The 23,863-nt window shown below is 44.1% G+C and overlaps 1 protein-coding gene across 4 annotated transcripts in view; it reads right to left on the bottom strand.

Annotated features, from left to right (window-relative positions):
• Kiaa0040 (KIAA0040 ortholog) overlaps positions 1-23,185 on the bottom strand; it is a 34,873-nt gene extending 11,688 nt beyond the window's left edge. Inside the window, exon 1 of one of the 4 annotated variants that reach the window (XM_090340381.1) lies at positions 22,995-23,185. The gene's annotated coding sequence lies outside the window, so the exon portion shown is untranslated. Of the gene's footprint in view, positions 1-4,035; positions 4,083-4,258; positions 4,365-22,789; positions 22,820-22,994 lie in introns of those variants that run through there. The other 3 variants (XM_090340383.1, XM_090340382.1, XM_090340384.1) reach the window with 3 other exon arrangements.
• Between the last annotated feature and the right edge of the window lie 678 nt (positions 23,186-23,863).

The following is a 23,863-nucleotide window of genomic DNA, read 5'->3' as shown; positions in this document are numbered from 1 at the left end:
GCTAGCTCACCACCCCATTCTCTCTCCATGAACAGATCATGTTGTTCCCACCAACAGCTTATGCCCCATGCCTTCCATCACCAGAGGCGAAAAATCCAACAGTCTTATCGTGTCCTACAAGGTCCAATAATCTGTCTCGAGGTTACACCATCTGTCTCCTGCCTCCATCATCTAAACCTTGCCTCTATCGCCTGCTGCCCCCTTCCATTATCTGCCTCTATCATCTTTCCCCTGCCTTCATATTCTGCTCCCCACCTCCACTCTCTGGTCCTTATTTTTATCACCTGTCCTTTACCTCCATTATCAGTCCCCTGCCTCCATCATCTTACCTTTGGTTCCATCATCCTTTCCGCTTCCCAACCCCCTCCCCGCTTTCATTCCTAACCTTGTATTGCATGCCTTCCTTTTGGACTCACTGTCTTGGCAGCACCTACTTTTGTAGCTGTGCATTTGCTCAAAACCTTGTTCATCTCTTTGTCTGGTACATTAGTTCTCAGGTCTTGTTATGAACAGTTCACAATATTCAGGTCTTAGCTCAAATGCATTTCCATTCATAGTTCCTTCAAGGTAACTTTAACAATAGTTTTTTTTCTAACCCAGTTCACCTCTACCATGCCTTTTAGTCATGCTGTCTTAGTATTTCTTTCCATTCTGAAAATCCTCATTCACTCACAATGCCCTGTCATGGTCTCCACTGCCCTGGTCTCGACTGGAATACAAAGTCCATGAGACCATTGGGCCCCTGTTTGTCTCTTTTGTTGGGATTCCCAGAGTCTTACACACGAATGAATGAAGTTAACCTAGGGTTTCTGAAAAAAAGTGAGATCTTAAACAAATATCAGTCAGTCAATGCAGGTCACTGGGAAAGAAAGAGCAGGCGCAGTGACGGGCATAGAGAGTTGTCATTTGTCACAGCTGTGACTGGACTTCAATAATAATTGGCCACTCATTTGGCATTGTCCAGTCCAATCCTCCAGCCCCAAAAGTACTTGAGGGGGAAATAATGATGAAGAAAATCCCCTTATCACAACAGCAGTAAGGGGTTGAGGTCCATTTTATCAGGTCCTAAATAACCACCTACCTTGCCTGCTTTTACTAGGTTACAAAGAACCCATTGTAGCTGGGACTTTCCAATAACAAGGAATTCTTTCCTAATTACTGTATGCTCTATTTCAGGTTCAGCAGAAAAGAAAATTAAAAAGCTCCATTTCACTTCAGGTTTAAATGAGTCAATCTTTCAATCAATCAAGTATTAATTAAGCTATGCTAGGCATACGGGCAAAGTAAAAGATGCTCTCTTTCTTTTCACAGATGATACCAGGAAAATAGAGTGTGCTTAAAGAACAATAAGAAAACTTAATAAGTTTTCACTTTTGTTCTTTGATTTTCTATTATGGAATAACAGAAAGTCTGGAATGTCTAATTCCTTTATTTCTCTTTCCCCTTTCCCCTGCCCTCTTTCCTTCCTTTATCTCTTTCATCTTTAATTACATAGTCTCTAAAGGGTTCATGCCATAGACTCTGAGAATAATGAGGCCCTTTTTGCTTATTCTTAGGTATAATTACTAGAAAGCATGAGTCTTTGATTTCCTGAAAATTCCAGTGGTGCTAAAGAGAATAAAATACAATATCATAGGTCTGTTGGCCAGTCAGCAATCTCCTCCTATTTGTTTCTCTGAGATCTTTAAGGTCATTTTCAAATGTTTTCTTCATAGCATAAAAGACTTATAGTTAAGAATTGTGCCTTGACCACCAGTTTGGTAAGGGGCTTGAGTACATTCATGTAAGGCCTTTGCGTTCAGCTTCTCTCAACAGTAAGATTGGCATGTTGCTCAGAGGGTGGTTAGGTGTCTTATCCACATGCAGTATCATTTTACCCTTAGAATCTGACATAATGCCTGGTAGAATGGGGAATAGCAGGATTTGCCAGATGGATGGATGGATGAATGAATGTATGCATTTCTGGATGGAATGAGTGAGATGATGAAGTAAATTTCACACATAGTAGCCTTGAAAAATCTACCCATATATATTATTATGTGCTTCATATTGATATTGTGTAGCAGGGAGAGCATTCTTTTGTTGTTGAGTTATTTTGTACTAACCATGGTTTGATCCATTTTTCACTAAGCTAGTCTAAAGGGCAGGTTTCCAGCTCTTAGGGAATCAGGGCAGACACATTTGGCTCTCTCTGTCTTTTTGCTGCCTTTATTTCCATTCATCCCTAATGGCTGCTCCTGCCCTCGTTCATCCCTCCTGCCCTCCACTGTTTTATTTCTTAGGGGAGCCTTGTTTTACTCTTTGCTATCAGCTTTCTCCTCTTCATTTCAGTGAGAATGCTCAGTTGTTTTCCTTTGACTGGCCTCTTCGACTTAGATACTTCAGAAGGCCAAAGCTTCCAAACTGAGGATTGGCAAATATCTTATCACCTTTCACAGAAACAGGGAATGATGATCTGTTGAAACAAAAGCCACTGTTTGTTGAGTCTTTACTAAGGGCTCAATTCCATGTGTGGTCAAGGGCTTAGCCAACAACTAAAGGTAGGGCTTTATATCCCCAGCGTGCTGACAAGGAGGCTATCAGAATAGAAGACTGGCGAAAGCCATGGAGCCACTCAATGGCAGAAGGAGATGTGAATCCAGCCCTGAGCTCCAGGATCCTGCTCAGCTATGTAGCCACTAGTCTCAGGAGATCAAATATTTCAGTGTTCAGTCCTTCTAGGATTATGTGGCTCTCACTCAATCTCTCTTCTAGTAACTGGTGAAATCTGCTGTGTCTGCCATGCCCTGACTGTGTCTAGTGTGACCTCAAAGAGCACACCATTCTCCCCCTGCCTCCTGCCCCAGGTATGGACCTGGGTGGGGTTCAGTCCCTGAGCTTTTTTCTGCTCAAGGCTAGTTCTCTACCACCTAGAGCCACAGTGTGACTTCCAGCTTTCTGGGGGTTAATTGGAGATAAGAGTCTCATGGACTTTTCTGCCTGGCTGGCTTTGAACCATGATCCTCAGATTTTAGTCCCTTAAGTAGCTAGGATTTATAGGTGTGAGCCACCAGTGCCCAGCTGAGCTTACATTTTAATAGGACCAAGCATGACAGAAAGGTATTTGACCATCATATATGACAACAGGTGATGGCACCCAAAAGGTATGAAACTCCTTTGAGTAGACAGAGTACTCCCTGGTAGTTCAGGAGCCATAGTTAATACAAAGAAACATTATTTAATTCTTTATGTGTGTGCCAGTACTGCGGCTTGAACCCAAGGCTTGTCTCTGAGCTTTTTCACTGAAGACTGGTGCTCTAATACTTGAACTACGTGTGCACTTGTGACCTTTTTCAGTGGTTAATGGGAAATAAATCTCGTGGACTTTTCTTTTTTCTCTGTCTGGCTTCAAACTGTGATCCTCAGATCTCAGTGTCCTGAATAACTAGGATGAGAGGTGTGAGGCCAAAATGCCCAGCACATTTACTTTTTATTGACTTTCTGCCTCTGCTAATTTTTACATATAATCTTTAGTTAGTACTAGGCTTTGGCCATATTAACTTCCCTGGAGCTTTAAAGGCTCAGGTTGTCTCTGGCCCTCCTCTCCTCCTGCCTGCTTTACTCTGTCCCCTTCACCCAGCTGGCCCCGGAAGCCCTTTTGCTTTACAGCCTTGCACCTACCTTACCCATTCTCTGTGCGACCATACATGCAGGGGCAGGCCACGTAGCAGTTTGAAAAATAGAAAATGAGGACCAAAGGGAGGCCTTTTTAAAAAGCAGCTATCACCTTTAGTTTGATTGACTAGCCCTCGTCTCTGCTTCATCAGACAAATGATAAAGACGAGAGATGTTTGCATGAGGAATTAGTACAATATGGAGATATCCCCTGGCTCAGTACAAAATGCTAGCCAAGAAGTGAAGTGGAGAGAATATTAAACTTGGAATCAGAGGATCCCATTCTAGTTCCAGTTCAATTGTCCTCCAACGCTTTTGACCTTGGACAAAATCAGTTAAGCTTTCTGAGCCCTTCCCCCGTCTGAGAAATGAGGTTATTACCTATCTCGCTGTCTCTCATGATTGTTGTGAAGAACCGACAAGACATGTGAAAGGACACTAGGAAGGGAAAAATTGCAATCTAAATGCAAGCGAGTGGTATTCTCAGGAATTGCATTAAAAAGCTGAATGAAACCTAAAATTAGAACACTGAGCTTTCCCTCCTCTCCTCTCCTTCCCCATGCGGCCCTCCACCCTCCCCTCCCTCCCCTCTCTTTCCCCTTACTGTTGTATGAATTGTGGTCATCATTCATTTTATGAATCGTAGCTACATTTCCAATGTGGAGAATTTATGAGTACATACTCTGACGTCACTCAGTCTCCTGTATATGCCCAATAGAACCACATCCTAGAATTAGTGCTCATAAACACTTGTAGTCATGGTTACAGTGAAAGGCCTTGGTTACTCAACTCTCACTTTTACTCTTCCAAACTGTTTGGTCAAATGAATTTTGGAGCCAATTTTTGTGGGTGTGGTACAAACGACTAGGTGAAGCTTTATTTTTGGAAAGTGTAAGTCTCTGAAGTCATCGACTAGTTAGGAGCCAGAGGGGTGGGGCTGTGTTTTTCTGTCCCCAAAATAAAGGGAAAGTTCTACTCTGCCATGAAACCCAATGCTTTCCTCCTCCTCTAGCAGGAGAAATGGTGGTTTATGAAAGAAAGAAAAAGCAAGAGGACAACCAAATACTTGTGTGATTCAGGGTCTCCCACACAGGTAGCAATTTAAAAATCAATCTTAAAAGTTGCATAATTCTCTTTAAGACCAGGGAAGGACATTTAGAGTTCTGTAAACTTTAAAAGCAACAACGGACTGACAGACTTATTTTTCTCATTGGTGGCAGAGAATAGTTTTACCGGCTGGAATTGTTGGAAACTAATGGTGTGGCAAAAATATGCAATTATACAATGTGAAAGAAATACAGATGTTGTTCTATTTTCCCTTCCTTTTCTTACTCTTATTTAACATTAACAAAAGCTCAAGGCAATTAAGTCAAATGTTACTTTTTTGGTGGTGGTGGTGGTGGTGGTTGTGGTGGTGTGTGTGTGTGTGTGTGTGTGTGTGTGTGTGTGTGTTGGCAGTATGAGTTAAAAGCACAGGCTAAATTCTCCAGGGAGTGCGCAGAAATATTCTCATTTTCATAACAATTCATCCCTGAGGAGTGTATCATGTGATATGTGTATTTCAGAGCCATCTCTGAGGCTCTGGGACTATTACTTATCAAAATGGTTTTTATAAAAAGCCACCATGAAATGTTACAAATGCAGGCTTAAGCCTATGCAGTAAGGAGGGGAAAGTAATAGTTGATGATGCAAAGGACATATGTGAATGAGCTGATATTTATTGACCACAACCATATGCCTATCAAGCAGCACTTCAGCAACCTCTTTCCTTGATATTCATGACATTTAATCAGTCTCATCAACTGTGCCTTGTAGATGCCACGACTATCAGCCCTCAGCCTCACAGGCTTCACCCTTACCCCATCTCTTCAAATATACTGACGGTTTCCTCTGCATTACTGGAATGCCTTCTCAAGAAGACCAAAAAGGACAGGAGTCCACTCTTAACTCAGGCTTATACTTTCTGAAGTTCTAATCTTCCACCAAAAAAAAAAACCCCACTGGAAAAATCCACACATAAGCAATTTATAAGTTTTAAATTGTGCACCATCTGAGGACATTGGCCCGCTCTGTCCATCTCAGGACAGGAATCATCCCTTTCTGCAGGGTATCCACATCATATCTACTCCTTTCCTCGTACTGAGTAGCTAGCTGTCTGTCTCAGTTATTAGTTTGACTGACTGACTATGGTAATGCTTGTGTTCAGATAACCTAAATTTTAATTTAATAATAGACTCAAATAGCAGAGGTGAGGCTGACAGTTTTACTACAGTATATTTGAAAAATAACAAATTCCTTGTAATTAACTTAATGTATTATTGTAACTGTTCAACTTATTAGCCATCAAAATTTTGCTGTAACTAACTTGTATGTTGAACTTTATCATAACATATATTTGAATACATGCAAACATGTATATGTACATGTGTATACATACGTATATATAGATAGATAGAGTCAGTCACATTAGGATTTATTACTACCCAAAGTTTCAGGCATTGCCTAGAGGTTTTGGAATAAATCCTCTTCAGAATGGGAAAAATTGCTTCAGCTGGGAATTTCAGAGGAGTGCCCCATAAATAGCACATGTACACACACACACACACACACACACACACACACACACACACACACCCTTACCCTTTTTTTTGTCTCATTCCTCTCATCCCTCACCTCATCTCTCTTCATCCCTCCACCTCTACACCATCCACACCTGGAGAAACAGAGGGTTTCTAAAATGCTTTCAGGAAAGCTCTTGGGATGCCTGGGAGCTGGACAGGATAGAGAGGAGGTTGATGACTTTGTTTATGGGATCTCTATCGTGTGACCTCAGGGCATAGCTGTACATAAATTGGGCACCAATCTTCATTCTTTATCACCCCTCTGCAGCCCAGAACACATTGCTTATCAAACCAGCCATAGAGGTATCATGGTCTTGAAGGTAGAGGATGTGGGGAGGGACACCTTTGATAGAACAGCACAGCCTGCACAGCCTAACCACCCTGCTAGTTAGAAGGGCAGAAAGGGTCCTGGGGATGTGGATGGACCCCAAGCCTCCTGTTTTGGCTTTAACTTTCTCTTAATTTTATTTAGTTTCCATATGAGCCCAAATCTTGGTTAAAGGATAGTTAGTTTAAGAATAGACTGTGGTATGAACAGCAAGTATGACTTATTTTATGTATACCTGTGGAAAATCAGTCAGCTATACTGAGCCTCAGTTTCTTCATCTATGAATGAGGAGAAATCTAGAAAATGATGTCATGTGTTACTGTGTTTGGAAACATATTGTGGGCAGTACTTGAAGGGAGACTGACTTTTTCTCTGGTCCTTTGGTACCAGAGAAATAGTGCTTGATCACAGGTGCTTGCTTTCTAAAGCAAGCTAACAAGCAGGAACAGCTGGAAGAGAATCCCTCCTTGCAGGGTCCTTAGGTCAAAACAGACAATGCATATAAATGTGCACCTGAACTATTAGGAACTACATAAATATTCAGAGACATACTTGGTACCACACCAGGCAGATGGAAGAATATGGCTAAAAAATCAATCCTCACTTCCACTGAGTGGTCACAGAGACTGATATTCTTAGAAATTTTGCTCCAAAAATGGGAGTTCTTCCTGCCTTCAACCTAGAATGGACAGCAGATCTACCAGGGCAGTTCTTTCACCTGGCTGCGTGGTGAGCTGAGGCCCATCTGCTAGCTTAACAACAGTTCAATGACTTCAGGTTTTCCAGAGCTAGCCAAGCATGTCTACTTTGTTGAGCAAGTTCTGATACCCCATTCCACCCATTTCCAGGAGGCAGTGGAATTGCTCGTGTGAGCAGAGGAAGATGGACATACATTTGTGACTGCCTTCTGATTACCTCCAGGGGTCTAGGGAGAACAGTACAGAATGGGCATGAGTCCACACCTTAGGTGGTTTACTGAGTCCCTACAATAAAAAGAATGATCGTTCCTTATACTTGAAATAGCCCCCATTGCTTATAATACTCATTTCCATCAACCTGACAGGCAATTCAAATTATTTTCCCCATTATGACCCAAGTATTTAATTTCAAAAAGTGTTAAGTATTTACTATGTGATCGACATGGTCTAGTGGGTTTGTATACTAGAAGAGTCCAGAATACTGTATGCCCTGCTTTGCTCAGCCGGAGGTAAAATAAATCATGGCATTTCAGAAGCCTTGGGCTCCTTATCTCTAAGATGGGAAGGTAACAATAACGTGGACATTATTTACCATCCAATGTCATTATGAAAGTCAAACAATGATAATATACATGTGAAATCTTTGTAATCTGAAAAAACCTGCCTAGTTTAATTAAAAAAAATCAGTGGGCTGGGAGTGTGACCTACTGGTAGAGTACCTGCCTGGCATGCATGAAGCCTGGAGTTCAATTCCTTGTTTACACATACACAGAAAAAGCCAGAAGTGGTGCTGTAGCTCAAGTGGTAGAACACTAGCCTTGAGAAAGTCAAGGGACAGTACCCAGGCCCTGAGTTCAAATCCCAGGACTGGCAAAAAAAAGGTAATGACATGCTAAACTAAATACCAGCAAGTGCCAGAATGCATGCATTATTAAGAAGAGAACCAAGTGGGACTCTGGTTTTCAGGGGTCTGGCAGGAGGAGGCAGGGATGGCTGGGCCTTGTGCTGCTCATTAGTCACACATGGCAGGTAGACATGCCTGTGCGGGAAGAGGGCATTGGGGGTGATTTACAGTAGGTTAATATAGGTCAGGACAGCTGGAGGACAGGGACAAGGCCAGAGCACACACACAAGTTGAGGCTGGGCGATGATGCAAAAGCCTTTGAGGAAGAGTGGGGGCGAAGTGGTGAAGGCCAAGTAGATCACAAGGGCTTTAAAGCCTAGCCTAGCCTAGGTGTGGCACAAAGGACCCCAGGGAGACCCCAGATGTGAGCCAAGAAGGCCTCATAGCATCAGTGTTTCAGTGGCCACATGATCACATCCAATCTCACTCATAATTTCAGGGACATCTTGCCAGAATTTCAGATTAGGTAAGATTAAGCCCCTACCCCTGGGCTCACTGGCCATCTGCCCTAACCAGCTTGGCAGTGTAATTTATTACAATAAAACTCTTTTGTTAATAGCACACTTTCTCCCTTAGACAAAATATGATTATGATCTGAAATGAAATATCACCAAACCAATCAGAAAGAAACTGCTGTTTATCTCTTGATCCCTTGGGAGGCAGGGATAGAGGCAGGGGCGCATGCTGGTGAAATGAACACACTGCTGTAATGGCTTCTTCAGTCTTCCAGCTGACACCAGAACCAGCTCAGGTTTATTTATGATTGGGAAACGACCCTGCAGTTAGAACTCATCTGAATTTTCTTTTAAAAAGGCTCCTACAAATATTTCTCCTTTTCATCCACTGTAATGGATAGGGGAGGATTTTTCATTTTATTTCACAGGTGAGTAATTGAAAGAGTAAAACATTTGTTCAGAATTGTAACAATTGTGGTTAGTGGCCCTAGACAGACAGGTCCAATAGAGTGTTCCAGGTCTGTGCAATGTGCTTTCCACTGCACTAACACCTGAACAGCAGCAAACGTGAATGACAGCTAATCATTTCAACACTTTACAAACCCCCTCTTTTCTCAGTCTCTGAGCATTGCGGTTCCCCTCTTACTTGGAGATCTCACACAACCTTCTCTATATAAAATCCCCAGCTGTCCTCAACCCTCAGTGCCACCATGGGTAGCAGTATTCTGTCCTCTTCACCCTCAAAACTGTAGCTGGAATTTTGCTCCTTTGGGAAAATTTCCTTGACCTTTCTAAAGGTCAGAGAACCTGCCATGTACTCTTCATTTTCTCTATGCTCTTGCCACAACCCATTAGGTTGAACCTTGTAGTAATTTATCATTTAATCATTATTCTTCCCTCTGTCTGGAGTCTATTCCCATCAGGACATCCCCCAGCATCTGCGACATATTTTGACCCAGATTTACTTGCCATGTTAAGGAATGAGTATTTTCTTACAAGAGTCTGAAAACTCTGAAGTTAACTAAAGTTAAATAACTTGTCCAAGGTCTCACAGCTAACGTAATATAATGTGACAATTCCTCTACCTCTGAATAGCCTCCTTCTACCTAGCCACACTTGTTTCTAGATTTTACATGAAGCATTGTAGGGAGGCTCAGTAAAGAGATCTGCCAATTGGAATTCTGATACTCTTGAGTCTGCAGAACTCTTTAACTCTGGACAGCATGTTCTAATGCCTGATATTCCTGGGCATTCCAGGTAGGCACATTCTGCAGGCAAAGACTGTTGGCTCCATTGTACATCCTCCCGGGGTGCCATATTGAATATTATGATGTCATCTGTAAGACTACATTTGACTGGTCATGTTCTTGACATTTCTCTGCTCCTGACCTGATGACATTTTACATGATAATTGCCAGCAATTGAGCAGAAGAGTACACCACCACTCTCAAAACAAAAAGCTCTTTCTGATTTTTCCCAAAGAGAGAACTCCCTTTTCTGGTTTTCTCCTTTTTCTGAGTCTGGACTAGTGACACCACTGAGGCCAAGAAAACCAAGAACTACTCTTCCCTCTCCTTATACTACAGCAGCAGGTGATTCACTCCAGTTCACAATTTTCATACCTCCTAGGCACACTAAGAAATTCTAAGACTTCCAGGATAATGCTATATGGTGAGAAGTTTAAGACCTGCCTGCCAGCTATCTGGGTAAAGAACTAAAAACTGAACTATAAAACTAGGTGCTGGTGGCCCATGCCTGTAACCCTAGCTACTTAGGAGGCTGAGATCTGAGGATTGTGGTTCCAAGCCAGCATGAGCACAAAAGTCTGTGAGATTCTTATCTCCAATTAACCAGCAAAAAGCCAGAAGTGGCTATGGTTCAAGTGGTAGCTTGAAGTTTTTTTTTTTCTTCCTGTTACCATGACAACACTCAACCAGTTCCCCCCCACACTTCCTGGGCTCTTATCCAGCCAGCCGCTCTAATTGCTAGGGCATTCCAGGGGGCAGCCAGGCACATGGCAGGGATTCCTCAAGGTTGTGGCCTGAGGGGGAGAGCTGCTACTGGGAAATTTCCTCTCCCTCGTATCTCATAAGGTGTTATGACTTGAACGTCCAGGGACATGGCTGGGGTGAGCATGATTGATGACATACTAGGCCTGAGGATTTTTAGGGGATATTTTTCATGTTTGACCGAGAAGGTAGATTATTATGTTAAGGAAACCAATAAGTAGTCAGTTTTCTACTTTCTCCCCAGCCACTACTCCAACCACAATGCATCTCTGTGTCTATCCTTAAATTTGGTGGTAATCTTGATTTCAAGTCTTTCACAAGGCCCTGGGTAACCACAGATAGTTCTTTTTCAAAGTGATCTGTCTTTCACACCTCTGTCCTCAAGTTAGCTTGTTTATGTAACAACAATGGCACAAGGTTTATGCGAATCAAATGAGATTTCCTTTTTCCCTCGAGAAGGGCAAACCTCGCCAATCCGTGGATCAGGATTTGCATGTGGGCAAGCTGAGGGATGAACATGGTCAGTGATGAGATTTGTGCCACCTCCTGCTCTCCAGTTCCAACACTGAACCCTCCCTGAGCTCCCTTTTAGATAAAACAGCCTGGATCAAAGCCTGGCCCCACCAGTTCCTAGCATCTGAACACAGACCATCTTTTGACTTCAACTGAAAAAGGAGGATAAGAATAGACACTCCATTCATTGTCAAGGAAATCAGAAGAGATATGGAATTTATATCACTGAGTTAAGCAGTGCTTGGCACAGGGTAAATGTTCAGTGAATGTTAGCGTTGCCTATTGGTCTCTCTGTGGACGTGTGTGTTTGTGCTCTCTGTGGTGGTCCAGTGGTTAGTGGTGAGAAATTTAAGGATGTGGAAGGGACCACAGAGATGAAGTCCATGTCTGTCATGGGAAACTGTCTCTCATTATCAGAGCCAGTGAGGAATATAAACCTATAGCATAGATTGACCCTTACACAGTTTCCGTGAGACAGGAGTGAGAGAAAAGAACTGATAGCTTGTTCTTCTCCCCCTCCCCTGAAATTATGTGTTATACAGAGATCATTCTGGCCCAAACTCTCTTTCCTTTTCTACCTCCTCACCTCCCTGACAATGTGTATTTTCTGATAATATGGATGCTGTTTGTGTCTGCTTTCCCACTAGACCCTAAGCTATTTGAGAGCTTTTCTTCTAGATATCTCCATGTCTAACTTGGTGTTGACACACACTATAAGCTAGTAAGTGCATGCTGGTTGATGGATTGACTGGTTATGGTCTTGAGGGATGCAGTAGAAATGCAGTTAAAAGTCTATAAGAACTGAGTGTTGTCTCCCCAGAGCAAGGGCACCCATAGTCACCATCTTTGGTGCCTCAAGCTCTCCTATCTGTTCACAACTTTACAAGCGTCGGCAGGGCTAGACCAGAGTGAGAAAGCAAAGGACAAGTATGGCTAGATAAGGGAATGGGACTGGGGCCTGGATAGAATAGGAAGACCTTGAAAACAGTGGGGTTTGCTCAATAAGCGTGGCCACCCAGAGTAGCAGCAGCTTACAGCACAAGTAAATGAGCAGACATGTAGAGAGCCAGCCAAGCAGGGGTAGAACAGATGCCATGAATTCCAAAGCGGCAAAGTCCTGAGCCTGGTGGTGGGTAAAGAGATGGGGGCACAAGGAGCAGAGATCACACACGGCTCTTGCTAGGAAAGACTGCTTCTTCAAGTTCTGAGAGGTGGGTGGGACCTAGGTTCTTGGAGGCTCCTGGGCAGTGGTAGATTACTGAGGGTAGAGACTGTGTGTGCTTTTTGTTTTGTTTTCTTTTGTTTAAAAAAATCCCCACAGAACCACAGACTGTAGCATAGTATCAAGCACACTAGGAAGTATTTAAGAAATGTATGTGTTAAAAATGCAACCTCAATCATGCTGGGGCAGCCACAACGATCGGAAGCAAGGCCACCAGGCATCCTAAGAGTTCCTACAATTCTCCCTTCAAGAGGAGCTGAGGACCACTAATTGAGTGTGATTGACATGTAGTGTACTCCCTTAATTCCAGTCACAAGGGACGTGGAGGCCAAATGGCTTGCAAGTTCTAAACCAGACATGTATTGTGACAAGACATGCAAAGTTAGGGGACCTTATCTCAAAAAGCAAACAAACAAACAACAACAACACCAAAACATAACTTCACAGTTATGATTAAAAGGCAGCTAAGTTGAAATGTGTTTATTTCTGTATTCCAAACCTTTTATTTCTGAACACATACAATTTTTAATGTAATGTAAATTGCTAATATACTGAGGTGCCCTAGGCATACCCCTTCCTTAAAAAAAATAGCAAAAAGGAAAACCAGAAACAAAATACAGAGTGATAGGGCTGGGAGTTCAAGTGGTCAGTACTTGACCAGCATACATGAGGCCCTGAGTTAAAAAAAAATGAATGATATGCCCAGATCTCACTGACCCTGGAAAATAGAGGTGAGAGTTGCCATTTGGGGAGTCTGGACTCTCCTGTGAAGCCAGTGCCCCTTATCCCTGCTGGCTGAGGTGAATTGCATTAGGTCCTGGGTAGTTAAAACAAATCTTTGAAGCAATCATAAGACCTTGAGATGAAATAGAGAAATGATGGTTTTGCAATGAGACTTTACCAGGTCATTTCTTGCTTAGGATCCCATGTGACTGTACAGTCTCCTCTCTGGGAGAAGGAAACCTGCATGATGCCACTTGAAAACACCTCCCCCCTCTCTCCTGATCCTCTTCTCTCTTGCCTTTTCTTCTCCCATATACAGAGCCTTTCAGAGGCAGGAAGAATAACAAAGGCCATTTTCAGTCAGTTCTTGTTTTTTTCTTCTTCTAATCTCTGGGCCACATCTGTTTTGTAAAAAGCTCTTGAGTTAAAATCTAGGTCCCAATACATAGAACCTATATACGATGGGGACTAGAAAGAAGTGCTGTAGTGCTGCTATAGCCAGCATTAGAAAAGGACACGTGTTTATTCATTTGCATTTAGTGGGTAGCTGCTTGTGCCAGATTTTGCACCCTGGGAATTCAATAATTATGGTGGAAATTTAGGCTTTACCAAGAAGCCCAAAGCTTATGAAGAAAATGATAGAGTCTGGGAAATCTGTTGCCAAGTGTTAGGCAAACACTTCTTCTTCTGCCTTGACATCTGTCACAGCATTAGTAACCTTGTATTATAATTGTCTCTTTTACCTGTCTGGATGTTTCTGACAAATAGAACAGTTTCTTCTTTATCACTGGTGGTGAGTGCAGGGCTCCTCTGTGGGAGAATTTCTTGGTAGGAGACTGGGAGAACACAGGGCTTGCTCAAACTGAGCTCTCTGTAGAAAGTTCAGTTTTCTCATTTGTAAACAAGGGGCACACTAGTCCCTCTTTCACTGAGTTGTCAAGAGGGTCATATGAGAGGAAGTAGGTATGCTCAGTTCTGCGTACAGCACACAACCATAACGGCTGCTGTTGTGGGCTGTTGTTGCTTTCTCAGTTATACTAAGAAATATTTTTAACCATCAAAAAGTTAGAGGTGGCAGCGTGGCTGAAGTGGTAGAGTGCCAGTCTTGAACAAAAAGAGCTCTGGGACAATCCCCAGGCCCTGAGATCAAGCCCTGAGGATGCAGGTACACACACATACCCGCACACCCCGCCTCCACCCCACAAACAGATTTTTAATCTACTTCAAAGGCTTTTTTGTCTCAAATGTCCAAACAAGTTCCATTTCTAGGGCAGTGGATTTAATATCTCTATGTCACAAGATAATATCCCTTATTAAAATATAAGATCAAAAGCATTGCCCTTCATGAAAAATAAAAACTTATAAGTAGGTTGATCAGACAAACATGGTGAAAAGGAAAGCAGCTGAAAACATTGTAGATTTCTTAAAAAAATAAAAGGTAGGCTTATAATACGATTTGGCAATTTTACCCCTAGATATCTGTCTACACAGAAGGACCGAAAATAGGTACACAAATCCTTACTTACACTGTTTGCAGAAGCACTATTTACAACAGCCTAAAGTTGGACATCCATCAATAAATGAATAAATGGTCATGTGTGCACACAATGTAATATCATTTAGCCATGCCACAACCTGTATGAATCTTAAAAACAAGATGCCAAGTGAACATCTTTCACAAATTGTCACAAACTGTCTAATTCCTTTGAGATGAAATACCTAGAATCAGTATGTTGATAGCAGTTGAATGCAGAGGCCAGGGAGGGAAAGCAGTAGGAAGAAACTTCTTAATGCATTTTATTCTGGGGCACTGAAAATGTTTTAGCACTAGATAAAGGTGGTGGTGGTTGCATAACACTGCCAACATACTAAAAGACACTGAACTGTTTGCTTTAAAATGATTAATTCTGCGTAATGTGAATTTCACCTCTATAAAATAGTATGGGAGATAATGTAAACTTCCTTGAAATCTACTAGACAGTACATCAGACAGAATGCAACACTGCTCATTATTGATCACATGAGAAGTACAAAATGTTGCTGTGTTTATCCCACTTCTTTACCAAATGGATGGCTGCATGCCTAGTCCCTTACTATTTTCTTTCTTTTTTTCTTTTCTGTTTCACTCAGGCCCCACTTTGAAGCAATGATGCTTTTTACATCCTTAAGATCTCATTCCTGGAAAATGTCAGTCGGAAACACCTGACATTCTTCCTTCTGTGGCACATGTGCTATGTGACTGGGCTTCTCCTTTGACCCAGACAGTCTGGAAGTGAAGTTTGTTTTTTCCATGGCTGTTATTGGAAAGATGTGCCAGCAAGCCACTGAAATAAGACAAACTCAGCTTCCTCAGAGAGGTCAATAATGTCCTCCTGCAAAACGGGGAAGCACACAGTCATTTTGAAATCAGCAAGTATCGTCCGGCGCCCTGCAGAGCTCTGCTCTTTCTTCCTGACCCAGTGAAGCCTTTGTTCCAAACACCCTGTAGAGCAGGATCTGAGTTTCTAATTTGGAAACTAGGAAGGCTCAGAATAGGCTGTGTCTAGGTGGCATGGTGGGTAAATATGCCTCCCTCTCCCAGTGAAAGTTTCATTATGGGATGGTGTGGGTCACCTGCACAATGAGCCTGGAGGTTTTCATCTAGGCCACCACAGCACCGTGCTGGCAGCTGCTACTCAGCAGACTGTGGGTCTTGGGGCAGGAGGGGATGTTCCAGGTGAGGAGTGGGAGATACAGGGAGAGAGAGGGAGGGTGGAAGCCACCAGTCAATTGCAAGAAAAGGGTTTGTCAGGGTGAGGCTGCAAGGTTATATCTTCAGAGTGGTATATTTTCTGATTATTTTTATTTTTTTGAGGTCATGGGGCTTGACATCAGGGCTTGGGTACTGTCCCTGAGCTCTTCTGTTCAGAGCTAGTTCTCTACCATGTTGAACCACAGCTCTACTACCGACTTTTGAGAAGTTAATTGGAGATGAGGATCTCATAGGGCCTTTTCAACCTGCACTAGCTTCAAATCACATCTCAGCCTCCTGAATAGCTAGGATTCCAGGCATGAGCCACCGGTGTGAGCCACCTGGCCTTGGCTCTCTGATGGTTTTGAAATTTCTGCCTGTCATAATGGTGAAGAATTGATATTGTATTGTACTCTTGTAAGACAAACTGGCGGTGGATGAGGGGACAGCCATGGCCACCACCTCTGTATGCCTCAAATTCTTTGCAGCATGGTTAGATAAATGGCTATTGGGAACATAGCATGCACACTGAAGATTGATGGAGCCCAGAAAGTTTGATGACATTTATTTTCTAATCATTGAGAAGGTTACTTTGACCCCACTTGGTTGCAGAGTGGTTTCAGGTCAATGTGAATGAGTGGCTGTCTGGAGCAGGTAGGCAATGACTGGGGCTATGGGTATCTGGGGATCACTGGCTGGGAAAGCCTGTGGTTTGTCCTACTGGTGGAGAAAAAAAAAGACTAGGATTGTGCTGGGTGCTAGTGGGTCACACTCACGAGACTGAGAACTGACGGTAGAGATTCAAGGCAGGAAAGTTGGGGAGACTCTTATCTCCAATTAATCACTAGAAAACAGGAAGTGGTACTAAGGCTCAGTGTTAGAGTGCTAGCAAAAGAGTGCAGGGACAGGGCCTAGACCCTGAGTTTAAGCCCCAGGACATAACAAAAAAGACAAAGGAAAAGCTAAGATTAGAAAGCACAGGTGAAAGGGACAGCTCTAGTATCTTCTTTGAGTCTGGGAGAAAATAAGCATACTCGGGATTGAGAGCCCAGCATTCTCTTATTCAATTGTCACTGTCACTATCATTTAGGTTAATACACAGCATATCCATTCTGCTCTCCTAATACTAAAGCTAGTGGAACTCCCAGTTCATAATGCTTCTCTCCCTGCCCCCAGCCATAGCCTGTCCACTCCTCTCCACACCCATGACCCCCAAGTCTTTTTCATCTCAAAACAATCTATAGACTGAAACATTCTATAACATGCCACTGTCTTATTGCTACTATTCATATATTTTATTCTTTCTCTTCTGCCAATTTTCTTTTATGACTTGCCTAGAAACCTAAAAGAAATTGCTGATAGTCTTTCCTTAAGCCTATTCATCTTGAAATGAGGGTTGTATTTGAAAAGAAGAAAAATCAAAGAACAAGATCTCGAAAAACACCCCATGGGTACTGAGGAAGAAGTAATAGGCAGTTAAGAGCACAGGCAGATTTGTGCGTAAGAGCAACTCTTTTGTTCTGATTTGGCCAAGAGTTGTTAACAATGGATAGATGTTCTTCCATTTCTTTTTTTGGCCAGTCCTGGGCTTGAGCTCAGGACATGAACCCTGTCCTTGGACTTTCTCAAGGCTAGCATTCTACACTTGAGCCTCAGCACCACTTCCAGCTTTTTGCTATGTATGTGGGGTACCGAGGAATTGAACCCGGGTCTTCATGCATGGTAGGCAAGCACTCTACCACTAGGCCAAACTCCGGGCCGTCTTCCATTTCTTAAAGGGAGCTTGCTTACATTGTGGGTGCAAGTCTCTTCCTAGGGGTGGAGATTGGGTCTGGTCCATGCCATGGTCCCTTGGGAGTTACTCCTGGGAAAGAGACTCCTGTGTTTGTGTGACATCCATTTCAGCCCCTTACCATCGTCTTCCGGTACGGCTGCACTTATGTCTACTCTGCTCCCCAGTTGATGCCTGTTCAGATGGAGGTGGGGGAATTGCTGGTCTGCAGCCCTGGGGAAGTTTTCCTCCAAGGAAATTGCTGTCAATTTTCTCTTTGGTGTTTGAAGAGGAGAAAGGTCTATTTTGCCACTGTCCTTATCTTTCTTATTGCACTGTTCTTATCTTTCTTATGAGTTCCAGTGGTTCACCTGGACCCTTTCACATCGAACAGTGGCTTACATATTGTGTTGGTGTAAGGCTGACATGTATGCTAGTTTCTAGTACATTTTTCTTTTCTTTCTTCTTCTTTTTTTTTTTGTGCCAGTCCTGGGCTTAAGATCAGGGCCTAAACACTGTCCTTGGATTTTCTCAAGGCTAGAATTCCACCACTTGAGCCTCAGCACCACTTCTGGCTTTTCTTTCCATGTATGTGGTACAGAGGAATTAAACCGAGTCTTCGAGCATGCTAGGCAAGCACTCTACCACTGGGCCAAACTCCCAGTCCTTCAGTACATTATTAATCTCTGAGGCCAACAGGTTTTTTTGGTTTCTTCTGCTTTGTTTGGAGACGGGGTCCTGTTATGAACCTCCAAACAGCCTTGAACTTAGAGCTGTGTGCCCATCAGGCTTCATAACAAATTTGACAACACATCGAAAGAGTTTTAGGTAATTAAGGCACCAAATGTGGTCTACATACCTGAGTGGGTCTTTGGATCTCCTGAGAAAAGTATGAGGATTGAACTGCCAAAAAAAAAGAAGTAACTGGGGCTTAAGTGGAGATTGTCCTAAGGAGGAGCTCTGCCTACACCCCCTCAGGACCACTGTGCTCCTGAAGTTTGTGGGGGGAGGCAGGTTGCAGGAGAAGAAGGAGGGAGATTCAATCTTTGAGTGAGAGCCTTTCATTTTCTCCCTGCCAACATTTGAGAGCTCTCTTGTGTTGTGTGCACAGGAAGTTCAGATATTAGGGACTGAGATAACATTGAATATTCCTGAACAGAAAGAGAAGGAGCTGGGAGAATGGTCTGTCTGTTAGCCAGCTGTGTGCTCGAGGTACTTGTGTACCTTCTCTGAACTTTCCTTTGCTTGTCTGCGAAGTAAAGGGTGGAGTTGACTAATCTCAAAGGTATTTTTCCATTTGAAGTCTCTGAATCTGTGCTTACTTCCTCTTCACCAAAAGTCACACTTGACTAGAATTCTGTTCACTTAAACATTTTGGTGCTGTCACAAAACTCAAATTCTACTATGGTGGAATCTGTCATATCAAACATAGACCTGAGTGACCGTCTGATGCTCAGATTCTGTGTCACTATTGCCTTAACCAGCTCCTTGGAGAGGAGTAGGAAAAAAGAGTCTCCTAAGTTAACTCCACTGCAAGTGGAGCACCAGAGCTGAGCAGGTGGAGTCCAGCTGCTTCCCATCCCCATATCTCCCCAGAGTCCTTGTGTGGTGAACAACGTGGTACATGGATGTGTATTAGTAGGGTTGTTCATTTCTGTGAGATCTGACCACTTTAGCAAAGGAGTGGAAAAGGATGTGGCTACAATTGATGTGCATCAGTGGTATGACAAAAGGAGGCTTTCATCATCATTATCCTCTTAAAAATACTTCAGGCAATTAAAACATTGCAAATCGGGGCCTATGATGCTACCTAGATCCTGTGCTTACTCAGACCATCTAATTCGGGTAGCTTTAAGAGGTAAAATTAGTAATAAGAGTATTTTTAACAAAACATTCATTCTATAGAATCTTACAATTTATATAGTATATTAAATTTTCTTTCTTTTTCAATTTGAAGTTTGATTCTAACCATTGCCCTGGTGAGTAATAATTATCCTCATTTCAAACAGGAGGGAAATGAAACTGAGTAATTCAAAGTCTTGTTCAAGGGCAGCTCATAAGTGACAAGTCAGGACTCGAACCAACTTTTGTCTAGGGCCAGATTCAAGGTTGTTTTCTTCCCAGCATTATATTATGATCTGAACTTGGCCTTGGCATCAAGACCTAAAGAACAACCCAGTAACAAGCCATCCTCTTTTATGCAGGTGTGCTGACTAAAGATATGAGTATGCATTCTGAGGGACGTTTTGCAGATCTCATAATTGAATTGAAATATTCATCTTTCATATGAAAGAGTGACACCCAGAGATTAGCTCATTTAGAAAAATTTATCTGTAACACATGTGTATACCATTATCTCAGAAATCTCCCCAGCAATTTAGGAGTTATCATGCCATACAGCTTGGGAAGGCCTTAAGTCTGGGGAAGAGGCATCTCTCCAGACGATAAGAAACTAATGGCCACAGGCCACCACCACTGACAGAGTCAAAGCCTTTCACCCCCAATGTGAAGGTGGCATCCTCACCCAAGGTGCCACGCAGGCCTCTTCAACCATATTCTGAAGTATACCTTATGAGATGGCTGAATTGAAACAACCTTGATCCCTGCATGACTCCTCGACCTGTTTATCCAACTATAAACTTCTCAAATCCACCAGGGCCTAGCCAACTTAAATATGTCTAGTGTGCACATTGCCACCTTCTTTCCACAGCCTACTTTCCAGGCTAACCTCTCTTAACTTCTATGATTTCCATGAATGGGACCATGGCATGCTTGCCTATCCTTCTGTTCAACACCTTATAATCAACCTCTGCCCTATTCATGCTTCCCTTACCACATTCTCTTGCTCACTCAGTGCTTTCCATTCTACTTTCCTGACCTCAACCCTCCTTTGCTCAGCATCTACTGCCACTATCTTTGTAGAGATCCTGTGATCACCACTCCTCCAAACACAAATCTCACTGTTTCCTTTCCTCACTTAAAAACCCAGATGCCTTCCCACGGCTGCAGGAGCAAGTTATCCTTGGTGATAAAGCAGTCTAATCCCCCTACATGCTGTTTCCCCAATCTGTCACCCACTTCGTGTATGATTTTTTTTTCTTTGTCTAAATGTCTCCCTTCCCTTGGAACCCCTAATCATTTTCAAGGCCTTTCCAATGCTTCACTTCTGAAGCATGATCTGCTGGTTGTTCCTGGGGGAGGAGTCTTCTGCTCCCTCATTTGCCTGCGTTCACTGCTCTTAACTTTATGTAGTTTGTTTCTGTAGCATCTCTTTTCCAGACTGGGACTTTCTCCAAAAGCAGAAAATATCTCATTCATTCTCTTGAATACCAAGAGGCATAACCTTTTCAGCATACAATAGGTGAAAGTAGTACTGAAGGAAATGTCTGGGGGTAGATATGCTCTTTCTTTGGAAAAAAATCAATATATTTGCTTTTCTTGTGGTCCTAAGGTTTGAACTCAGGGCCTTACATTTGCTAGGCAGGTATCTTTCTACTTGAGCCATACCTCCAGGCTTGCACGCTTTAGTTGTTCTTTGGAAGGGAGAGTGACTGTGGCCTTCCACAGTACCTTGGATCATAGACCACTTAGACATGTATCACCCTAAAGTGATGGTACCCATTGTGGAGATGGGGTAGCATTAGCTTTTTGCCAGGGTGGACCTTAAGCCTCAGCCTTCACAATCTCTGTCTAAATTTCCTGTTCAGTATTTGTTATCCTCTTGAGTTTAGTCTTGAGGGAGAAGGGCATGAGTTAACCAATCTTTTCTTCAGTCCAGAAGCTGAAAATTAACACTATGGGGGGGGAGCTGGAGAAAGATTTGCTTTGCAATATGTCTCTTTCTCAAAATTTAGCTAGGGTAGAGATGGAAAGAAAGAATTTCAGATAAAAGGCGGGTCAGATTTTCCTTTCCAATCACCTTACCAGTCCATTACTGAACAAGGGGCAGGTACATTACACTAAGTGGTTGATGGAACTGAGTCATAATAAAGGCCAGTGAGACCTGTAGAACTTGCAGACCACAGGCTAGAGGGTGAAGAATAAGAACCAATGCTATTTTTGGTCCTGCTCAGTGTAATCAAGGCTTTTCCATTAACCAATAGGATTTCAGTCCGAGGGGGTCCTTACATTAAGCTTCAGGTTGTCAATGAGCTTTAGATGAGTGAACTCCTACAAGTTCTCTGGCAGTCAGGTGCTTCCGAGATGGTTAAGTTTATTCCTCTTTTAGCAGAAAGAGGTCCACTCGCTGGGCTTTCCTTACTATTGTTGTTAAATTAGGACAAGTACAGGTCTCTGCTCTGGTTTTCCTTTGAGTGAGGCAGGGCTGATGTTCACACTAGCTAACAACGTTTTACCTAACGCTGCTATCCCAGAGCTTTTACAAGGAAGGAAGGAAGGAAGGAAGAAAGAAAGAAAGAAAGAAATCCACAGCCACGGTATTTCCACAAAAGCTCTCCAAAATACAAGGGAAACTGATCTTGTTCCGTTGCGAGGGGGAGGGAGGGTAGAGGGAAGGAGCCTGAGTGTAGGACCATTTAGCCAGCCCCTCCCCATCAAAAAAAAAAAAAAAAAAGTCCAGAAAGCATCTGTGTCCCAGCAAATTCCTTGGTGCCTGAGAATGGTGGACCTGTCCCACTCCGCCCTTGGCTCTAGCTCACAGTTTTTACTTTGGCTGGTGTCTTACTCCATTGAATATTTGGCTTCCTATACAATGATTAAGAGACATCATAGCCCAGGCTGCTTTTTTGGAAAGCCTGGGGCCTTGACACACACCCCCCCACTCCCCCTCGGTAGGAGACAGAATATCCATCTGTCCCTTGCAAACTGCCCTTAGTGCCAGCTGTTGTCCGCTGGATTCGAGAGCTCCACCCCAAACTCTGGAGGAGAGGAGCTCATGTGGGCTCAGCCTAGAAGCCTAGGACCTGCAGGGAACCCGGCTTCAGGTGTGTGTGAGGAGGGGGTGAGACTCAACTACAACTGAAGTTACACCGCACCTAGAGTCTACTTAGCAGCCACTGCGGAATCTCCCTTCTCTCTGGGACGGATCTCATACGGAAAGGGGAGGGAAGTCTCCCAGTTAAGAGAAGGCAGCTTGAAATGTTATGGGGGGGGGGCGGGTCAAGAAAAACGACAGTAACAGCAGAAAGAGCCGAGACTCACCTTCGGGCTGGAGGGCTTCCTGCAGGCGTGGCCTACCCACCCCCCCACCCCATCTGCCGGGTGCCGCCCGGAGTGAGTGCGCCCCGGGTGCCCGGGCCGCGTCTGGACTCCGCCGGCTCGCGCCTCCCTCCCGCGGCGGCCGGGCTCTGCGCGCGCGCGCGCGTGGACGGCGGGGTCACGGCGCGCCCAGCCCCGTGGCGCCTACCTGCGGCTCCGGTCAGTGCTTTCCGCCTTCCCTGCCCGCGGCCGGGCGGCGCGGCGCAGAGCCGAGGTCTCCCCGCAGCCGGGTCCTTCTCCTCCTGATGTCACAGACAGGACTTCCTGGATCTCCACTCGTGGGCCCCGGCCCGAGCTGTGCGCCCGCAGCCAGCCCACCACCCGTGGACTTGCCGCACACGCCCCGGGCGCCTCCCTCCGCGTCTTCTCCTGCCCCTCCCGCCATGACGTGTCCTCACCCCTCCGGGCCGTCCCGTCCAGCCCCAGCCCGCCCCGCGCGCCGCCTTCAGGACGCAACGCCACCTAGGCGCTTTCCAGATGCTTCAGAGTTGCTGGGACAGTCGCAGAGCAGCCAGTGCATCCTGGTGTAACACTTTTGCCGGCTTGGGAAGTAGGGGTGCCAGGGCCAGCTTGGTTGGATAAAGGCCCCACTGTCTCAGCTGGACCGAGGAACACGCTGAGCCCTTCTGTGCCCTGCAAGTGTGCTGCAAGGGATGCATGCCACACACCCATGAAAAGGAAAAATCAAGAAGTCCATCACCCCCAGGAGCTGTCAGAGAGGGAGGGCCAGGCAGGGGTAGGGGGGAATCCAACTTCAAGTTCTCAGCGCTTAATCCCCTCTCAGACCCAGTTGCTCTCCATCTACTTTTCTTTCTTCTTCCTTTGGTCTGTGTGTGTGTGTGGGGGGGGGTAGGTTGTGAGGATTGAACTCAGGGCCTAGGCACTGTTCCTGAGCCTCTTTATGCTCAAGGCTAGCGCTCTACCACTTTGAGCCACAGTTCCACTTTCATGGTTTTGAGTGGATAATTGGAGATCAGAGTCTCCGGGGGAATTTTCTTCCTCGGCTGGCTTTGATCC

This window comes from Megascapheus bottae, chromosome 10 (genome assembly GCF_031878675.1).
Source record: "Megascapheus bottae isolate mThoBot1 chromosome 10, mThoBot2.hap1, whole genome shotgun sequence".
NCBI classification, from domain to species: Eukaryota; Metazoa; Chordata; class Mammalia; order Rodentia; family Geomyidae; genus Megascapheus; species Megascapheus bottae.
The sequence above is the reverse complement of the archived record's forward strand: the minus strand, read 5'-3'. Positions and strand labels throughout refer to the sequence as shown.